We start from the raw sequence: 13,898 nt of genomic DNA, 5'->3' as shown, positions 1-13,898 counted from the left end.
TTTAAAAAAGCAAACTAAAGCAAACTATGTCCTTTCTCCTAGTTACATAATATTTCTGAGATGCTTCTGTGTCAGGATTTAAAACTAGAGGCTGTACAGTGACACCAGCACCTACCAGCACATGTGTACAGCTCCGGGAGACTTTTCAGCTACAGTGGCCGTGTGCCACGCTGCATTTTGGCCGCGCTGTGTGGATGCTGCTATGGAGGCAACCAGGCAGGCCCAGAGGCTGCAAGGTGCCACAGCAAAGATAGCCCCTGGCAACAATTATCTTGTCTGCAGTCTAAATGCTTCTGCACTTACGTAAATATCTGAAAAATCAAATCCAGAAGTTTTTTTTTTTTTTGGAGGAAACAGTTTGTCTTTTTTTTTAAAAAAAAAAAAAAAAAGTTTATTCAGCCATTAGGGCCAAGATTCATCTTGCCTTATTTGCTACTATTCATACCTAGTTATCTTTTAAATAATTGTCTTAGCTGCCCATATACTTATTGGAGAGCGTCAGGTGCCTATCATTCACCTATTTCTGATCATTGTGTTAAAGTAGGATAAATTACTACTGGAAATGCCCCTCTCTCTGCACTGATGCAGCCTGAATGAAACTGGATGGTTGACGTACAGCAGATGAATCCCACTCTAGGAATCAGATCATTAACTCAGTTGCACAAGTATATATCTGGAGTAATTTGAACTCTTGCTGAATTTATGCTGTGTGACCCAAGCCAATCCAAACCTTAGTATGCTTCAATCAACTTGAGATATACAGCTTAATAAGAAAGGTTTAAACACAGTTTGGATATGAAAACATATCCTGAGATCCTTGCCAATCTGTGAAGTTTCATATTCACAATAATGAATAATAAAAGCAATAATGATAAAATGCTTTCCCTACTGCCAAAAAAAATCACATAAAATGAAAGTGATTGTAAGACATGTTGTTAAAGGGGAAAAAAAAGCCATGATTTGGAAAATATTTTATGCAAATTTTAATTACTTCTAGTGTTACTGATAGCAAGGTAAGTAAAAGGTAAACAGTTTCCAGAATATAACGGGATCTCTAAAACTACAATATTCTTGTATATGGAAGTGGTAGACCTGATTTTACTGACATTTAGATTGGGTTTGCAGTGATACCAGTCCACTCGTTTAAATGCAGTTATTCCTGATATGTATGAGTGTAAGTGAGAATACAATCCTACGCATTTCTTTGTTTTGACAGTATGCATATTTTTCCATGCAATTTAAATAATCAAATCCCCTTTCCTTCTTACGCACTGGTCACATCTCATGAAGTCGGTGAATACTTCACAACTCCAGTAAACAGTAGAAAAGGCATTTAGAAGACAAACTATACATAATCATTAAAAAGACTAAGCATAAAAAACTACCAGAGCTGCAGGGCAGCAGTAATATTCACAGACAAACTCTACATTTATATTCAGCAATAAAAATAAAGCCAGATAGAAACTGTCACATCCAGTGGTATGTAGGCTAGTCCTACAAAAAACAGACTTGAAAGAAATGCATACAGATGGTTATAAACTGGTTTTGGAATGTCATTAATAAAAAACAAAAGTTGCTCTGAAAAATGTTATAGAGCCCACTTAAGTATTGCACGTTAAAGCATTCAAGATGAGTGCTATGAGACTCGTGTTGCTAGGAAGAATGAATAAAGTAGGGTTGAAAAGAAATTTCAGATTGAAAATTAAACGCATTCTGTTGTGTAAAGGGCACCTACATGTACGAGCATGTTCAGGAAGGCCTCTCCTCTTCAGCATGCGTTGATTTGTATACTGAGAGAGCAACTAAATATTTTAACTGGATATTTTTAACCTCATATAATAGCAAAGTAAAGTAGCATCATTCACAAGTAAAGCAAAGGAACGGGGGCTTCCTGTCAAGGCCATTGTGTCTTCTGTATTCTGTCAGAGTGTTTTGAGTACGTCAGGAAAAAAGATCAGTTTGCAGGGCTTCTTCGGCATGGTCCTTACAGAACACTTTGTCCAGCGCCGTGTTGAGACTCTCAGGCAAGAAGAGCATCTGCCATTTCGCACGGGAGACTTTCATAGTCCAGTAGCTCTCACTGTTGGAAAGTTTTTCCTGATATTCAGCTTCAATTTTCCATTAATTTCTTCCCATAACTCCAGTTATGTGCCACTTATGGCTCAGCAGTGTAACCCAGGATCACAGTCTTGGTCTTTCCTTTTACAATTTTACTGCCTTTTTATAATTAACAACCTGCAAAATTCTCTGAGGAGATACTCAGGTTACCGATCTGAAAAGACAAGACATTTCAATGCCTTGGGATTGTTACCTGAGGCAAGATAGCATGCTATATATTTCTCTTCTGAGGAAGGGCATACTGACAGGCACGGGCTCTGCTATCCTGCCTCTCTAACTCTGCCCATGGGTGGCATGAATTTTTTGTTATAATACACATCTAGGGCTAAATTGCACTCTGGTTTCCCTTTTCAGAGCTGTGGGCGAACATGGTGGAAACCAAGCCACTAAGCAGCAGTACTTAGAGCTGTTGTGATGGTTCAGAGCAGACAAGTAACATTTTAGTTTGCCTTAAACCTAAATCAGCATTTGAATCAAATGCAAGTGCTCAGAAAGTTTTAAATCCCCCCTGCCCCCCCCCACCCCCCGGCCCGTTTTTTAACATTTTTTTCTTTTTCTCTTTATCTTGAATCATCCATCTAGTGTCAACAGATGCAATCCACAGAAACAATAAAGGTGCCATGGCAGCTAGCTTAATTTATTGCTGGTGTTTGCATCTCATCTTGATGGTGTAGAATATGTTGGACTATAAGGGAATACAAACAAAAGCAGAATGGTAGCAATTACTCATTCTGCTGGCAAGGTATATAAGTCAGGCACTAAAAAATGAACAAAGAGCAGTAAAGATTCTTTTGCAAAGCTAATACAATTTTCTGAATTTCTGCATTATCAGGAATACATTTACACTTGCTACTTCCACTGGTGACTAAACAACTCTAAGCCATGGCGCATTTGTCTTGACCCTTTCCATGCTGCTCCCATTTTTATCTTCTCCTTGAACAACAGAGTATTCCTTAATAGACTCACAGGTTAATTATTAATGCTAGTGTTTATATTATAAAATAAAAATTGAAATCATGTCTCCTCTTTTCAGACCTAACATTTTAAGCCTACTACTAAACCCGTGTTACTTTAGCACTTTATTCATTAATGTTTAATATGGTTCCAGTGCGTGTTTCAAACATCCTTTACTCAGCTGTACTAAAAACCATGTAAGAGAACTAAGTTTAAAAAAGTCCCATAAAAATCCAGTTCTTGTTAACCTAAAAGCAAAGGAAAATGTCAGTGAAGATGAGTGATACTTTTGTTTATTAATGCTAGGCAGAGTTTGATTTTGAGCCATTTTGACTTTAGCCCTGTTTGGATTAGACAATTTGAGTTGGGGTCAATTTGTAACTTATGGTAGAAGCCTGCAAGAGAAAAAGCGGTGTGTTCATCTAGATAAAATATTCTCACTCTGCTTTCCAAACTCCTAATCTCTGTGCTTCATCAGCAGTTTACTTCTTACTGAATCTTTTCAACACTGCAGTTATTCTCCACTGTAAAAGTTTATGACCAGATTGAGGATGGCGGCCAAGGAAGCTGAAGCCCCAGGCAGGGCTCCCCTACCACCCTGCGTACTCTCCTACTGATGCAGCTTCTTCCCTCTCCTGTTCCCCACATGGAAAAGCGCTGGCATCAGGCACCAATGCTCTTCAGGGCAATAAACAGCATTATTGCTTTGATGCTTGTATTTTACAGCTCAGTGGAGCAGGTGCAACCTGGAAACAATGCTGCTTTATCTTGGAAAGTCATAGCACTTGCTGGTTTTCAGTTTTGTTATCTCAACTAATTTGCTTCAAAATGCAGGATGAAACAGAAGGAGCAGGCAGAGCTGAGAAATGTTTGACTCTATTTTAACCCTCATAAGAAGGTAGATTACCTCAGTTTAGGGATTTGTGGGACAGTTTCAAGGTGAGTATTTCAAAAGGTCTTCCTGTCAAAAAACCCTAAAGTTTCGGGTTCAAAAGAGATTGAAGGATATGCCCTGTGCTCGTTACTTGTGAGATGGGTTTGGAAAAATTATGTGAAAATAGTTTTGGATAGCTTTTTCTCAGGTATTTCCCTCTTTTAGCAATGACTACAAAAGAGACAATGTGACCCTTAGATTTTATTCAGCCTTTCCATGATATGTTCAGATTGTTTCCAGACGAGAATCCTCCCAGAATATCAAGCTGAAAGCTTGTAGGTGTCTTTTTGCTTTGTCTTAAGATAAGTTATGGGAGTCAAACCAGGACAAGAAGATGCGAATCAAAGGAGCCTGACTGTGAGTAGCTCTGAAAACTGCCTCAGTATTTCTGTACTTCTGTTAATCTCCAGTATACAATCTTTGAATCTTTTTTTAATTTTTGATGATGTGTTTGTGGTCTCCACAAAGCAACTGCTCACTATTTGTATTTCTGTTGTGTCTAGGGACTGCTAACATAGATTGGGCATCGCTGCTTCTGAGTCAGGCACCATGAAATATGTAAAACTATTTCCCAGAGAGACTGCTTCCATTATCCTTTTTTCAAAACAACTGTTAAAACTCTTCCTGTAGCTGTCTGCCATCTCAGCTCATTCTGGAGATGTATTTCTCAAACTGATGCTTGAGACTGCTTTAAGGACTGCTGACATTGTACAGATGAGCACAAAGAACAGTGGACAAAGACCACTGAATTGAAAATTTTACTTCCACTAGGATACATCAGGAGTGATATTAATGTCTCAGCTGGAGGTACTGATGTGCATATGATGTGACCCTCTAGTGTTTTTGGTACGCAGCTCTGCTCCCCTTTCCTTCTCGAACACATCAGTGCAGAGTCTGACATCAGCAGTACTGCTAATGTGACTACTGTGACTTTACAGCCCTGCAAAAAGTGAGATAATGAGTTCAACTTTATTTTAATGGGTTTTTATTTTGGATGATCTGTGAATATATATAGAAGCTCTACCTATACAAATGCATAGAAGAGCATCCCAGCATAAACATATATGGAAGAAAAACCTTGCTAAGAATGCACTAGCTTTCTGGGGAGGCAGTGATAAAGAAAATACGTATAAATGATGCTATGGTTAAAACACATGGCTAAGTATATGTAGCTTTCAAACCACTCATTAGAAACTCCAGCTCCCTTTGTAAACACCTGCTTGGATACCTGAAGAACCATACCACAAAGAGTCTGAAACAAGTTTAAATGAACCTGGAGGGGCTACAATGTAATGAGAGTTCATATAGGCACCACACATCTAGCTCCATTCAGAAAAAATGATTTGCATAGCAGGCCACTGGATGAATCAGACTGTTGACATTTTCAAGTGCAGAATTCCAATTAATTCTGATGTTCGTGGAGGAAATACTTGCTTTTAAAATGGACAAAAATAAGAATACTCAGCTGATGCCCATCTGTCGTGAACATGGCAAAACCGTGGGTGATAAACCCATGGCTTCAACTCACCAGTACCCCTCCAAACCATGGCAGCTGCTCTTGCATCATTCTAAGATTTTCCAGATCTAGCTGGGAAGTTTTGTGATGCTAATTTTTTTTTTTTTTTTTTCCAACCCTCTCTCCAGCTCTGCAAAATTCCCAGCAATCTTGATTTCTCCCTTTCCTTTCTCTCTCTCTTCCCCCCCACCCTCCTTTTTTTTTTTGGTCCATTGTCAACTTTAATGTGGCAGCTGAGTAGTGTGTGCAGTTATGGTTTTGTTTCCTTCGATTTTCCTGTAGGGCTGACAGGACAAATCTGCTGAAGAAGGCAGTGATTTGCCACTTGTGTCTCAGTGGCAGACCCTTGGCTTTTGCATTATTACAGTGATGTCTCCTGTTACCATATAAATAGAAGAAGCTGTATTGGCTTGGCTGGTTGGTTGGATATAAGAATAAGGAGCTGATAATACAGGTAAAAAGAGATCCTTTTCTCAGGACAGCTTTTACAGTTGACTACAATGGGCTCAGCTGCTATGGCAAGATGTCTGAAGTAGTACTTGAGAAGACAGCAGTAGTAAGAAATGCATCTTGAATGTCCATCTATTGAGGTAGAAAATGTGCTATTAGCACTAGACTCTTTTATATTGTGTTACGCTCTCAGATAGGTCTCAGACCTGGTAATTTTCTATGTGGACATAGCACTGGACATAGGGACTGAGATCTGGATGTAAGGTTTACAAGTGGGTTATACTCAATAACTTCTTTACTAGTACCTGTGATGGTCTCTCTGTTCTGACAGTAGGAAGTTACAATACCCTCGGGTGGCTGGACATGATTACAGATTAGGAGTTTTATCATCCTGTTCTCAAAAGGAATGGAGATAAGGATAAGCCTTTTATTTGTGAACTGTTGGTGCTGGGTCTGTAAGCTTAAGTGAAAATGGATGGAATTAAGGAGAAAAAAGGACAGGCATTCTGCAGATGGGTTTACCCTTCAGCTTCTTCTGATGTTTCTTCAAAAGGCAGATAAAGATGTGGCCCCAATGCAGCCCGAACAATGCCCCCTTTTCCCAAAAGTCTGTCTGCCACTGTTTTTCCATAATTTCACCTCTATTATTCGTAAGATCTCTTTTATATTTTCCTGCTTTCAAGGTCAGAATTTTGAAAATTGAGTTGCTGATTAGGGAATAGTTTGCCTTTTGCAGATTTGTATTGTGTCTTTAACCTTGATCCAAGATGAAGACAGCAGAAACAGCCCCTGCAGGGAATGTTTAAAGTGAATTTCACTGTATCTGGCATAGAGTCTACACTTTTAAGCGCTGAAGTGATTTTGGATTACATAATGACAACTTGCAGCAAAGGCTGCACACACATGCAGGTGGAGCAGGACACATACAAAAGGTGTATAGAAGGCTGCTCTGCTAGTCAAGCTCATCTTGACAGACAGTTGCAAATGCACAGAGGACAGCTCTCCACACAACCAGCAAGCCGCTTCCATTAGGCACTCGTTCTTTTCTCAGCCTGCATGGCCACTAAAAATAGCTTTCTGTTATTATCTGAAAAAACACCGTCTTTCCTGGTTCTCTGCATTTTCCTGCACTACATCTGTTCTCAGGATTTCTTTGCAATTGTCCCATATGAAATATAAACACTCCCATGACGTTCTTCTCACCAACTGGGTCACCAATTTTAACTGGAATATTAGGGAGATGTATAAAAAGAGAGAATATTATGTTCTACAAATGCCCATAGTTCCAAGGAGACATGTCTGTAACCTCTCTGATCACCTACTCAGTCAACTGCCTGCCAAAAAGAAGTTGAGCATAACAAAGTCTAGTCAGTGGTAAGATGAACAGAAAAGCGGAACAGGTTCTTATGGGAATTCCCTAAAAACACAGATTTCTGACATTTGAGACAGCTGTGAACAAATAGGTTTAGTCTGTGAATATTCAACAAAGCTGACGTCTGTCAGCTCAGCAACACGACATGCTTAGCCCAAGCGTTTCTAAACACATCTGCAGTGTGAACTTTTTAACGTTATATTAATTCAGTGAACAAAGGAAACTGATAGTGTCATAGTACAGCTCTGAATTTACATCAGTAAATGCCTGTATTTCAGAGATTTAAAAAAGGCTTAACTCATGTTATGGAGTTTTTTTTAATTAGCTATATAAGGCCTATATTTTAAATGGTTCTTCCCTGAATTTTAGACACGTGAAATGGTTCCAACTCATTATGAACCTGAAATATGGTTGGCATACTTTTCTGAATGAAGGATCAGGCAGAAATATCCCACTGTACCTTCTGAAATGCTTATGCTCCCTTGACAGCACAACTATTGATTTCTTAATCCTGTTAAAAAGGGGGTGGTGGCACAAAAGGCATGGTATGTGGAAACACCTTGTTTCACAAGTCAGCAAGGACACTTAATTTGTCTCAGATTAGCTGTGGGTGTACTGCAGCAAAATTTAAGTTCCAGTGAAAATCTGTAGTACTGAGCAAAGGCTTGACGGAATTGTATTCGCAGCTCCCTTGTAAGATGTTTCTGGGCCACATCTTGATATTTCATTCATTTGAATAATTCATTGAAGTAAACATAACAATCTGTATAAGGAATAAAAAGGTGGTTTGGACCTCGCATAATTCAATTAATCTTCTGCAAATCAGAATATGCTAGACTTAATCAGGTTTATATTTCAGGTAGGTCCTTTTCAAGTCTACTCAGGGGAGTAGTTCTAACATGTATTACCAGTGATGTCAAGTAGGGGGGTGAGTCTGTAAGTAAAACAAAACCGAAAATGCAAATATTCTCTAGAAATTTGAAGAGCACCCAAGAATTATTGCCCTGACCATCAAAAGCTGATGGTCAAAATGAAAATGGTAAAAAAATTTACCATTTTCAGAGATGCTTACATTTCAGCCACCTTCACTGTTCTGAAATCATGTGTGTTTAAGAAAGAGTATTTTCCAGTCATTTTCCAAATACAAGGCCCGATCCCAGAAATACTCATGCAGGAAGAAAGACTTATGGAATTATTTATCATACACACAAATTTGGAACAAAGAGCCTCTTCTCCATTGTCCTAATTATTTTTCATAAAATGAAAATCTCATTTTGACAGGTGTACATATTCTTCTCACTGAGGTAGATGTGAAGACCAGGCCCACCAGAGGAAAGCTACTTTGCAGGTAACATACAATAACTGTATTTGAGCGTAATATGTCTCCCTCCTGATAGAATAAGGACTGATGAGACATCCTTGCAAAACTTCCTACAGTCATTTCAATTGCAGTAATGTAAGAAAGTTTCTGTCATTTACCTTGTGCAGGATGCAAATTAAGTCTGAAAGCCACTTGCAGTTACTTAGACTGTGAAGTGAAGAAAGGAGGAAAGATAAAACAGAGGAGGAGAGCAGCCTTGGCTACAGCAGTGAAGCACAAACACTCCTCCAATTAGCTATACACTCTGAATTTCTGTAACAATTCATAAAGCTGCTCTGGGCTTCAGAAAAATTTCTCTGCATTCTCTCAAAGCCCAGGCTGTGTGCTTTAAGCGGCACCTTTTAGTTCCTAGCCCTTAGGAAATGAATATGCATGTGCAAAAAATAATAAAAAAAAAAGATAGTATTTTCTGCAACGTGTGATGATGCCATCCATCTTAAACTCTTGCTGAAGGGTGTTGGGTTGTGTGTATAAGCCCTTTCTCACCCACTGCTCTATGTGTGATGCAGGTATTGTCCCTCTGCTGGCACAACCTGCTGCAGAGACGTTTCCGAGCAAGTAAACATGCAGCTGCGTCAATTTTAGCTCGAGTCCTGTGCTCCCATCCCGGCACGCTGCCTTGCGATGTCTGCTGTCACACCAGCATTTGACAACATTTTGACAGTGACAATTGTTCTGTTAAGATGGGGTCTGACATTTATCCGTTGAGGCAGCTTCACAGAAAAGCTATAAAGCCCTCTGGTGAGTTTGAAAATCTATCCACCTACATTGCAAGCAATTAATACTTAATCATTATAATCTGCTTGTGAAATAGGTAAGTACTGTCATTCGCACTTCTCATAATCCAGCCTAAACCACTTCCAGGGCTTTTAGTTGCTAACTGAGCAACTCAGACGAAGCTGTGCTGTGTCTGGAAGAGAGAATCCCTTCCTAGATAAGCAGACAGGTCTTTTTTCACCTTCCACTTGCTGGCTGTGAAGCACTTTGAAATGGATGCTCTCAGGTCAGGGAAGGTACTGAATACAGCCTCTGATGTCTGCTGTGCATGTTCCACGTATTTTCCAAATATCATGTAGGAAAATCTGGGTCAAACGAGATGTAAAACACTTTTCTAAATTAAGCACCACGTAAACAAGTGAAACTCCCACTTGCATCAAAAGCAGTTACGCTCACCTAAGCAAAGCTGTAATTTGGCTCCTCTATCCCCAAATATTCGTATCTTAAGCAGTATCTTTTAAGAGAAAAATACTGGTTTGGAAAGTTGGCAAAATAATAAAAAATGCACAGGGACCTCACGTTCAGTATGAAACATTTGAAAATATTAATTTCTCTCCAGTTCATAATCAGACAGCTTATTTACATCAGAAGTGTAAAATGAGCAATGGACAAATACAAGTTATATAAAACAGAATAATAATAAATAAATAAATTTAAACCATACAGTGTACTCCTAACCATTTCAAAATCATATAAAGTAGAACTGCATGATGAATCACCACAGAATTCACATTAAAAGAATGGATTTTTTCCATATCTTCCCATGAAACTCTAACTTTATTCCTCTGAAAGTGCTTTAATGAACTCTATAAAGTATTTGCTTGGCAGAAAACTATATAAAAAATGAATCACCAGCTATATAGACAGGGGAAAATTGTAGCATATACAAAATACCAAAATGAAGAGACTTGTAGTTGCTTGGGAAGCATACACAGGAATGGGACAGGGCTTGCTGGCAGCACAGCAGCTCTGGCGGTACTGTGGCTCTGGGAAGCCTTACAAGGACGCTTCTCTAGAGTCACCAATCTGTCTCAAAAGAGGACAGAGCAGACTTGGTGACCCTGTTAATACACTTCTGAGAGACATTACTTAAACATTGAGCTTCTGGGGATATTGCTGGTTGCAATTAGCATGGAAGAGCAGAAACAGTCTGACCAAAAAAGGGCAGGCAATGGAAATTAAACCAAAACAAGTGAGTGCTTTATTAACCCACAGTTGTTGTTTTAAAGGAATTTATTCGAAGATGCAAGTTTCTGAGAAAGTGGAAAATATCCATGGGAAAAAGGCTTGCTTTTCATCGATGACCTTGAATGTCACTGCTGGTTACCCCTGGCAACAGCCAAAGAACAGCTGGGTTTCAATAAAAGGAGAATGCAAGGGAGAGCATGGACCAGTGTTGCCAGTGAGTTTAATTATCCACTTTCATGTTTGTATTAGTAATTGGTTTCTGGGGTGTTGGGCTTTTTTAATGTTTAATCCATATGGATGGTAATACCCTCTGCTACTGCTGTTCCTCACGCATGGGTGAGTGCTTTTGTGGAGACGAAACATGGAACTCCGCAGCCACCCGGAGAGCTTTGGGAACACCTGCCTCCGCACGAGGCAGCCGCCCCCTCCGCGTTGTGCTGTGTGCTGCCTCTACGGGAGGCTGCTGGCTCCACCACGTTGTGATTTGTGGTCTCAGGTAGCAGCCACTGTCTATTCACCAGCACATTTAAGAAAAAAGCAAAACACCTTTTATTTGAGGGAAGACATGCCCGTATACCGGGAAACCAAGGCAATGCAATGGCTGACACCAGGCTTGGTAAGCACAGTGGATGTTTCAAGGTCACCGTAATTGCCTATTGTGCTTTCCTTTTTTGCCCTCAAGAAATAATCAAATTAATGATCCCATTTCCTGGCAAATCCAGAAACTCTATTAATTTTAGTGATTCATCCTAATACAGTGATCACTGCCAAGAATTTATTTCAGTGTTTGGTGTGCAATGAAGCTAATGTAATTTGAAAATTATAACATTGTAAGATATGTAGTGACATAGGATTGATTAAAAACACAATTTAAATGAATCACATGCTTGCTTCCCTGGAAAGATTAGTAATGGCCAGTAGAAGAGAAAGAGATGAGACTGAAAACAGCAAGGGCATAGATTTTAAGCAACCGAGACTCCACGTGTTGGTTTGTCTTTGTTAATCCAGCCTATAACACATATGGTGATGCTTTTAAATCACTGTGCATGTTTGGGTGAAGATTTTTTATTTGGATATGAGCAGAATAACATCTAAAGAAGGTGTTCAACCTATTTCTAACAATAATCTCACTCTTCCCATCACTAATTCTACATAGTTACAAGCCCACAAACATCTTGGTGATCTGAAGTCTTAAAATTAATCAGCTTTAAGGAAAGCTGGAATCGTTTGTCCTAAACAATTCAGTCATGTGATTAAAAGGAAACAGGTGTGAGATGCAAGAGTCAGAAAAGAGATTCTACTTTGGGTTTTTGTTTTATCTGAAAAGCCAGCCATCTCATCTGTTGCATTCATTCTCCTTTAGGAAACATTAATCTGCACAGATGGTGAAACCTAGTAATCTCTGCTACCAGCTGCAGAGTGGAATTTTTAATGAAATGGGAATTTGAAGGTTTTCACAGAAAGCACTAGAATCACTCCTATTATTTCCCGTGATGCCCAAATTACTTTGACTGTTATTTGACATCTACTGTACTGTAAATATAACAGCCGCATAGCTTCGGTCACAGCCCAAATACAATCATTTCAGAATGGCCTTTGTTGTTTACAAAAGCCAGATGCTGAAAGCATTTCAGTCAGAGAAATGTCATCCACCATCAGCACATCTACTACAGAAAGCTCGAGAACTTAGAACCTGTTATTTGGAACTTTATTTTGCCTTTCTCTGAGATTTATAATAGTTTTAGCATGTTTGTAAGCCATGAAGCCAGAGATCAGACATAAAATAGGATTTGTAAAGAAAGAAGAGTTCTAGAAAACATACAGTTACTGTCAGTTTTTCAGCCTTGTGATACAAAGGTTTTAGCTAAAGAATGTCTTTCAGCCCTTAGGTTAAAAACAACAAAAAAACAGTCCCGATCCAAGAAGAGAATCATAAAGTAATAATTTGGGGAAGCAATCCTAATCAATAGTTACTAATTCAACCTGTATAATATGTATATTAAAGCTAAGAAGTAAGAGCCATAAAGAGATATAAATTTTATCTTGATATGGTTAACCATATGATTTCTTTACAAACTTATACCTTTAAGAAAAGCAGCAATTTCTATTTAAAAAAATCCTCTAGCATTTAATTTTATAAATAAACATTAGCATTACAGTGCAATTGATCAGGTGCACTGAAGTGAATAGGTATTTTATGCATGTATGCAGGACAGCTGCTAGTCTTTGAAATGAAAGTTTATGAAGTTTCCATTCTAGTTTCCTCTCTGATGTGTATTTCACCACAAGTTCCCCATTAAGCTAGTTTCACTTCAGTGATTGCAGTACTATGCTCTATTGTAGTTACATTTAATATAGCTACAACTGAGCTATATTTGTGACATGCTCACAAATTCTCCTTATTTGTGAGCATGTCAGAACGTGGAGAAAAGGAAACAGATTAATGGAAAGAAGTCATAAAATATACCCAGATTTACTTTTTTTTTTTTTTTCCCCTAAAAAGAATAAACACCTTTTCGAGGAAGAATTTTTATTTAGGCGCCTGAGTAGTTTCTTAAGGGTTTGTAAATGATCAACACAAATTTTGAGTATGGTAGAGTTCTAAGTTGTTCCATATAGAGGAAGGATAGTGCAAAAAGTCTGCCTCTGGGAGCAGAGATTCATGCTCTGTTTCTGCCTTCTCAGCACAGTTACCTCAAGTATTGCAGATAAACCAGCAAGCTTTTGGGAATAAAAATTTATCTTGCCTTTCTGCATCACAAAATTGGCAAATTCAGAGATGGGTGAGAGCCAGTATTGCTCCTTTGACTTCAGCAGGAATGAAGCCATTTCTGCCAGACCTGATTTGTTCCTTTCAGTCTGGAAAAGTGAGAGACAGAGACAAGCACCAAAAGGTGCTTCTGAAGTTAGACAACTTCAGGCCTAAGCTCTGATGCCTTTGCTGCATTATTATGAATACAAGCATATTGTACAGCACTTTAAATAAGACATATAAATTAGTAAGGTATTTACCCCTGGAGACTTGGGACTTGTGTTTTACCCACATTTGCCTGGTTAATTTGGTCAGAACCAAAAGGCCATAAGTTTGCAAAATAACCTAAGGGTAAGATAAATAGTTTAGAAATGAATCAAGTAAATGATTTGTGTTATATGTGTGCACTCTCCATGCCAAAGGTGCTGTCAAAGTGTTGAGTCAAATCAAATCAAT

The 13,898-nt window shown here is 38.8% G+C and overlaps 2 protein-coding genes across 4 annotated transcripts in view; one reads left to right on the top strand and one right to left on the bottom strand.

The window, feature by feature from the left end:
* The window catches only part of CA10 (carbonic anhydrase 10), a 200,536-nt gene that overhangs the window by 87,390 nt on the left and 99,248 nt on the right, over window positions 1-13,898 (bottom strand). The gene's annotated exons all lie outside the window — the stretch shown is intronic.
* Window positions 1-13,898, top strand: part of LOC311420889 (uncharacterized protein) — a 210,166-nt gene that overhangs the window by 153,948 nt on the left and 42,320 nt on the right. The window contains exons 4-6 of one of the 2 annotated variants that reach the window (XR_014684589.1): window positions 8,626-8,692; window positions 9,235-9,466; window positions 10,732-11,569. The gene's annotated coding sequence lies outside the window, so the exon portion shown is untranslated. Of the gene's footprint in view, window positions 1-8,625; window positions 8,693-9,234; window positions 9,467-10,731; window positions 11,570-13,898 lie in introns of those variants that run through there. The other variant, XR_014684588.1, reaches the window with a different exon arrangement.

This window comes from Aythya ferina, assembly GCF_964211825.1.
Source record: "Aythya ferina genome assembly, chromosome: 18".
NCBI lineage: Eukaryota > Metazoa > Chordata > Aves > Anseriformes > Anatidae > Aythya > Aythya ferina.
Note: the sequence above shows the minus strand (reverse complement) of the source record. Positions and strands in the feature narration are given on the sequence as shown.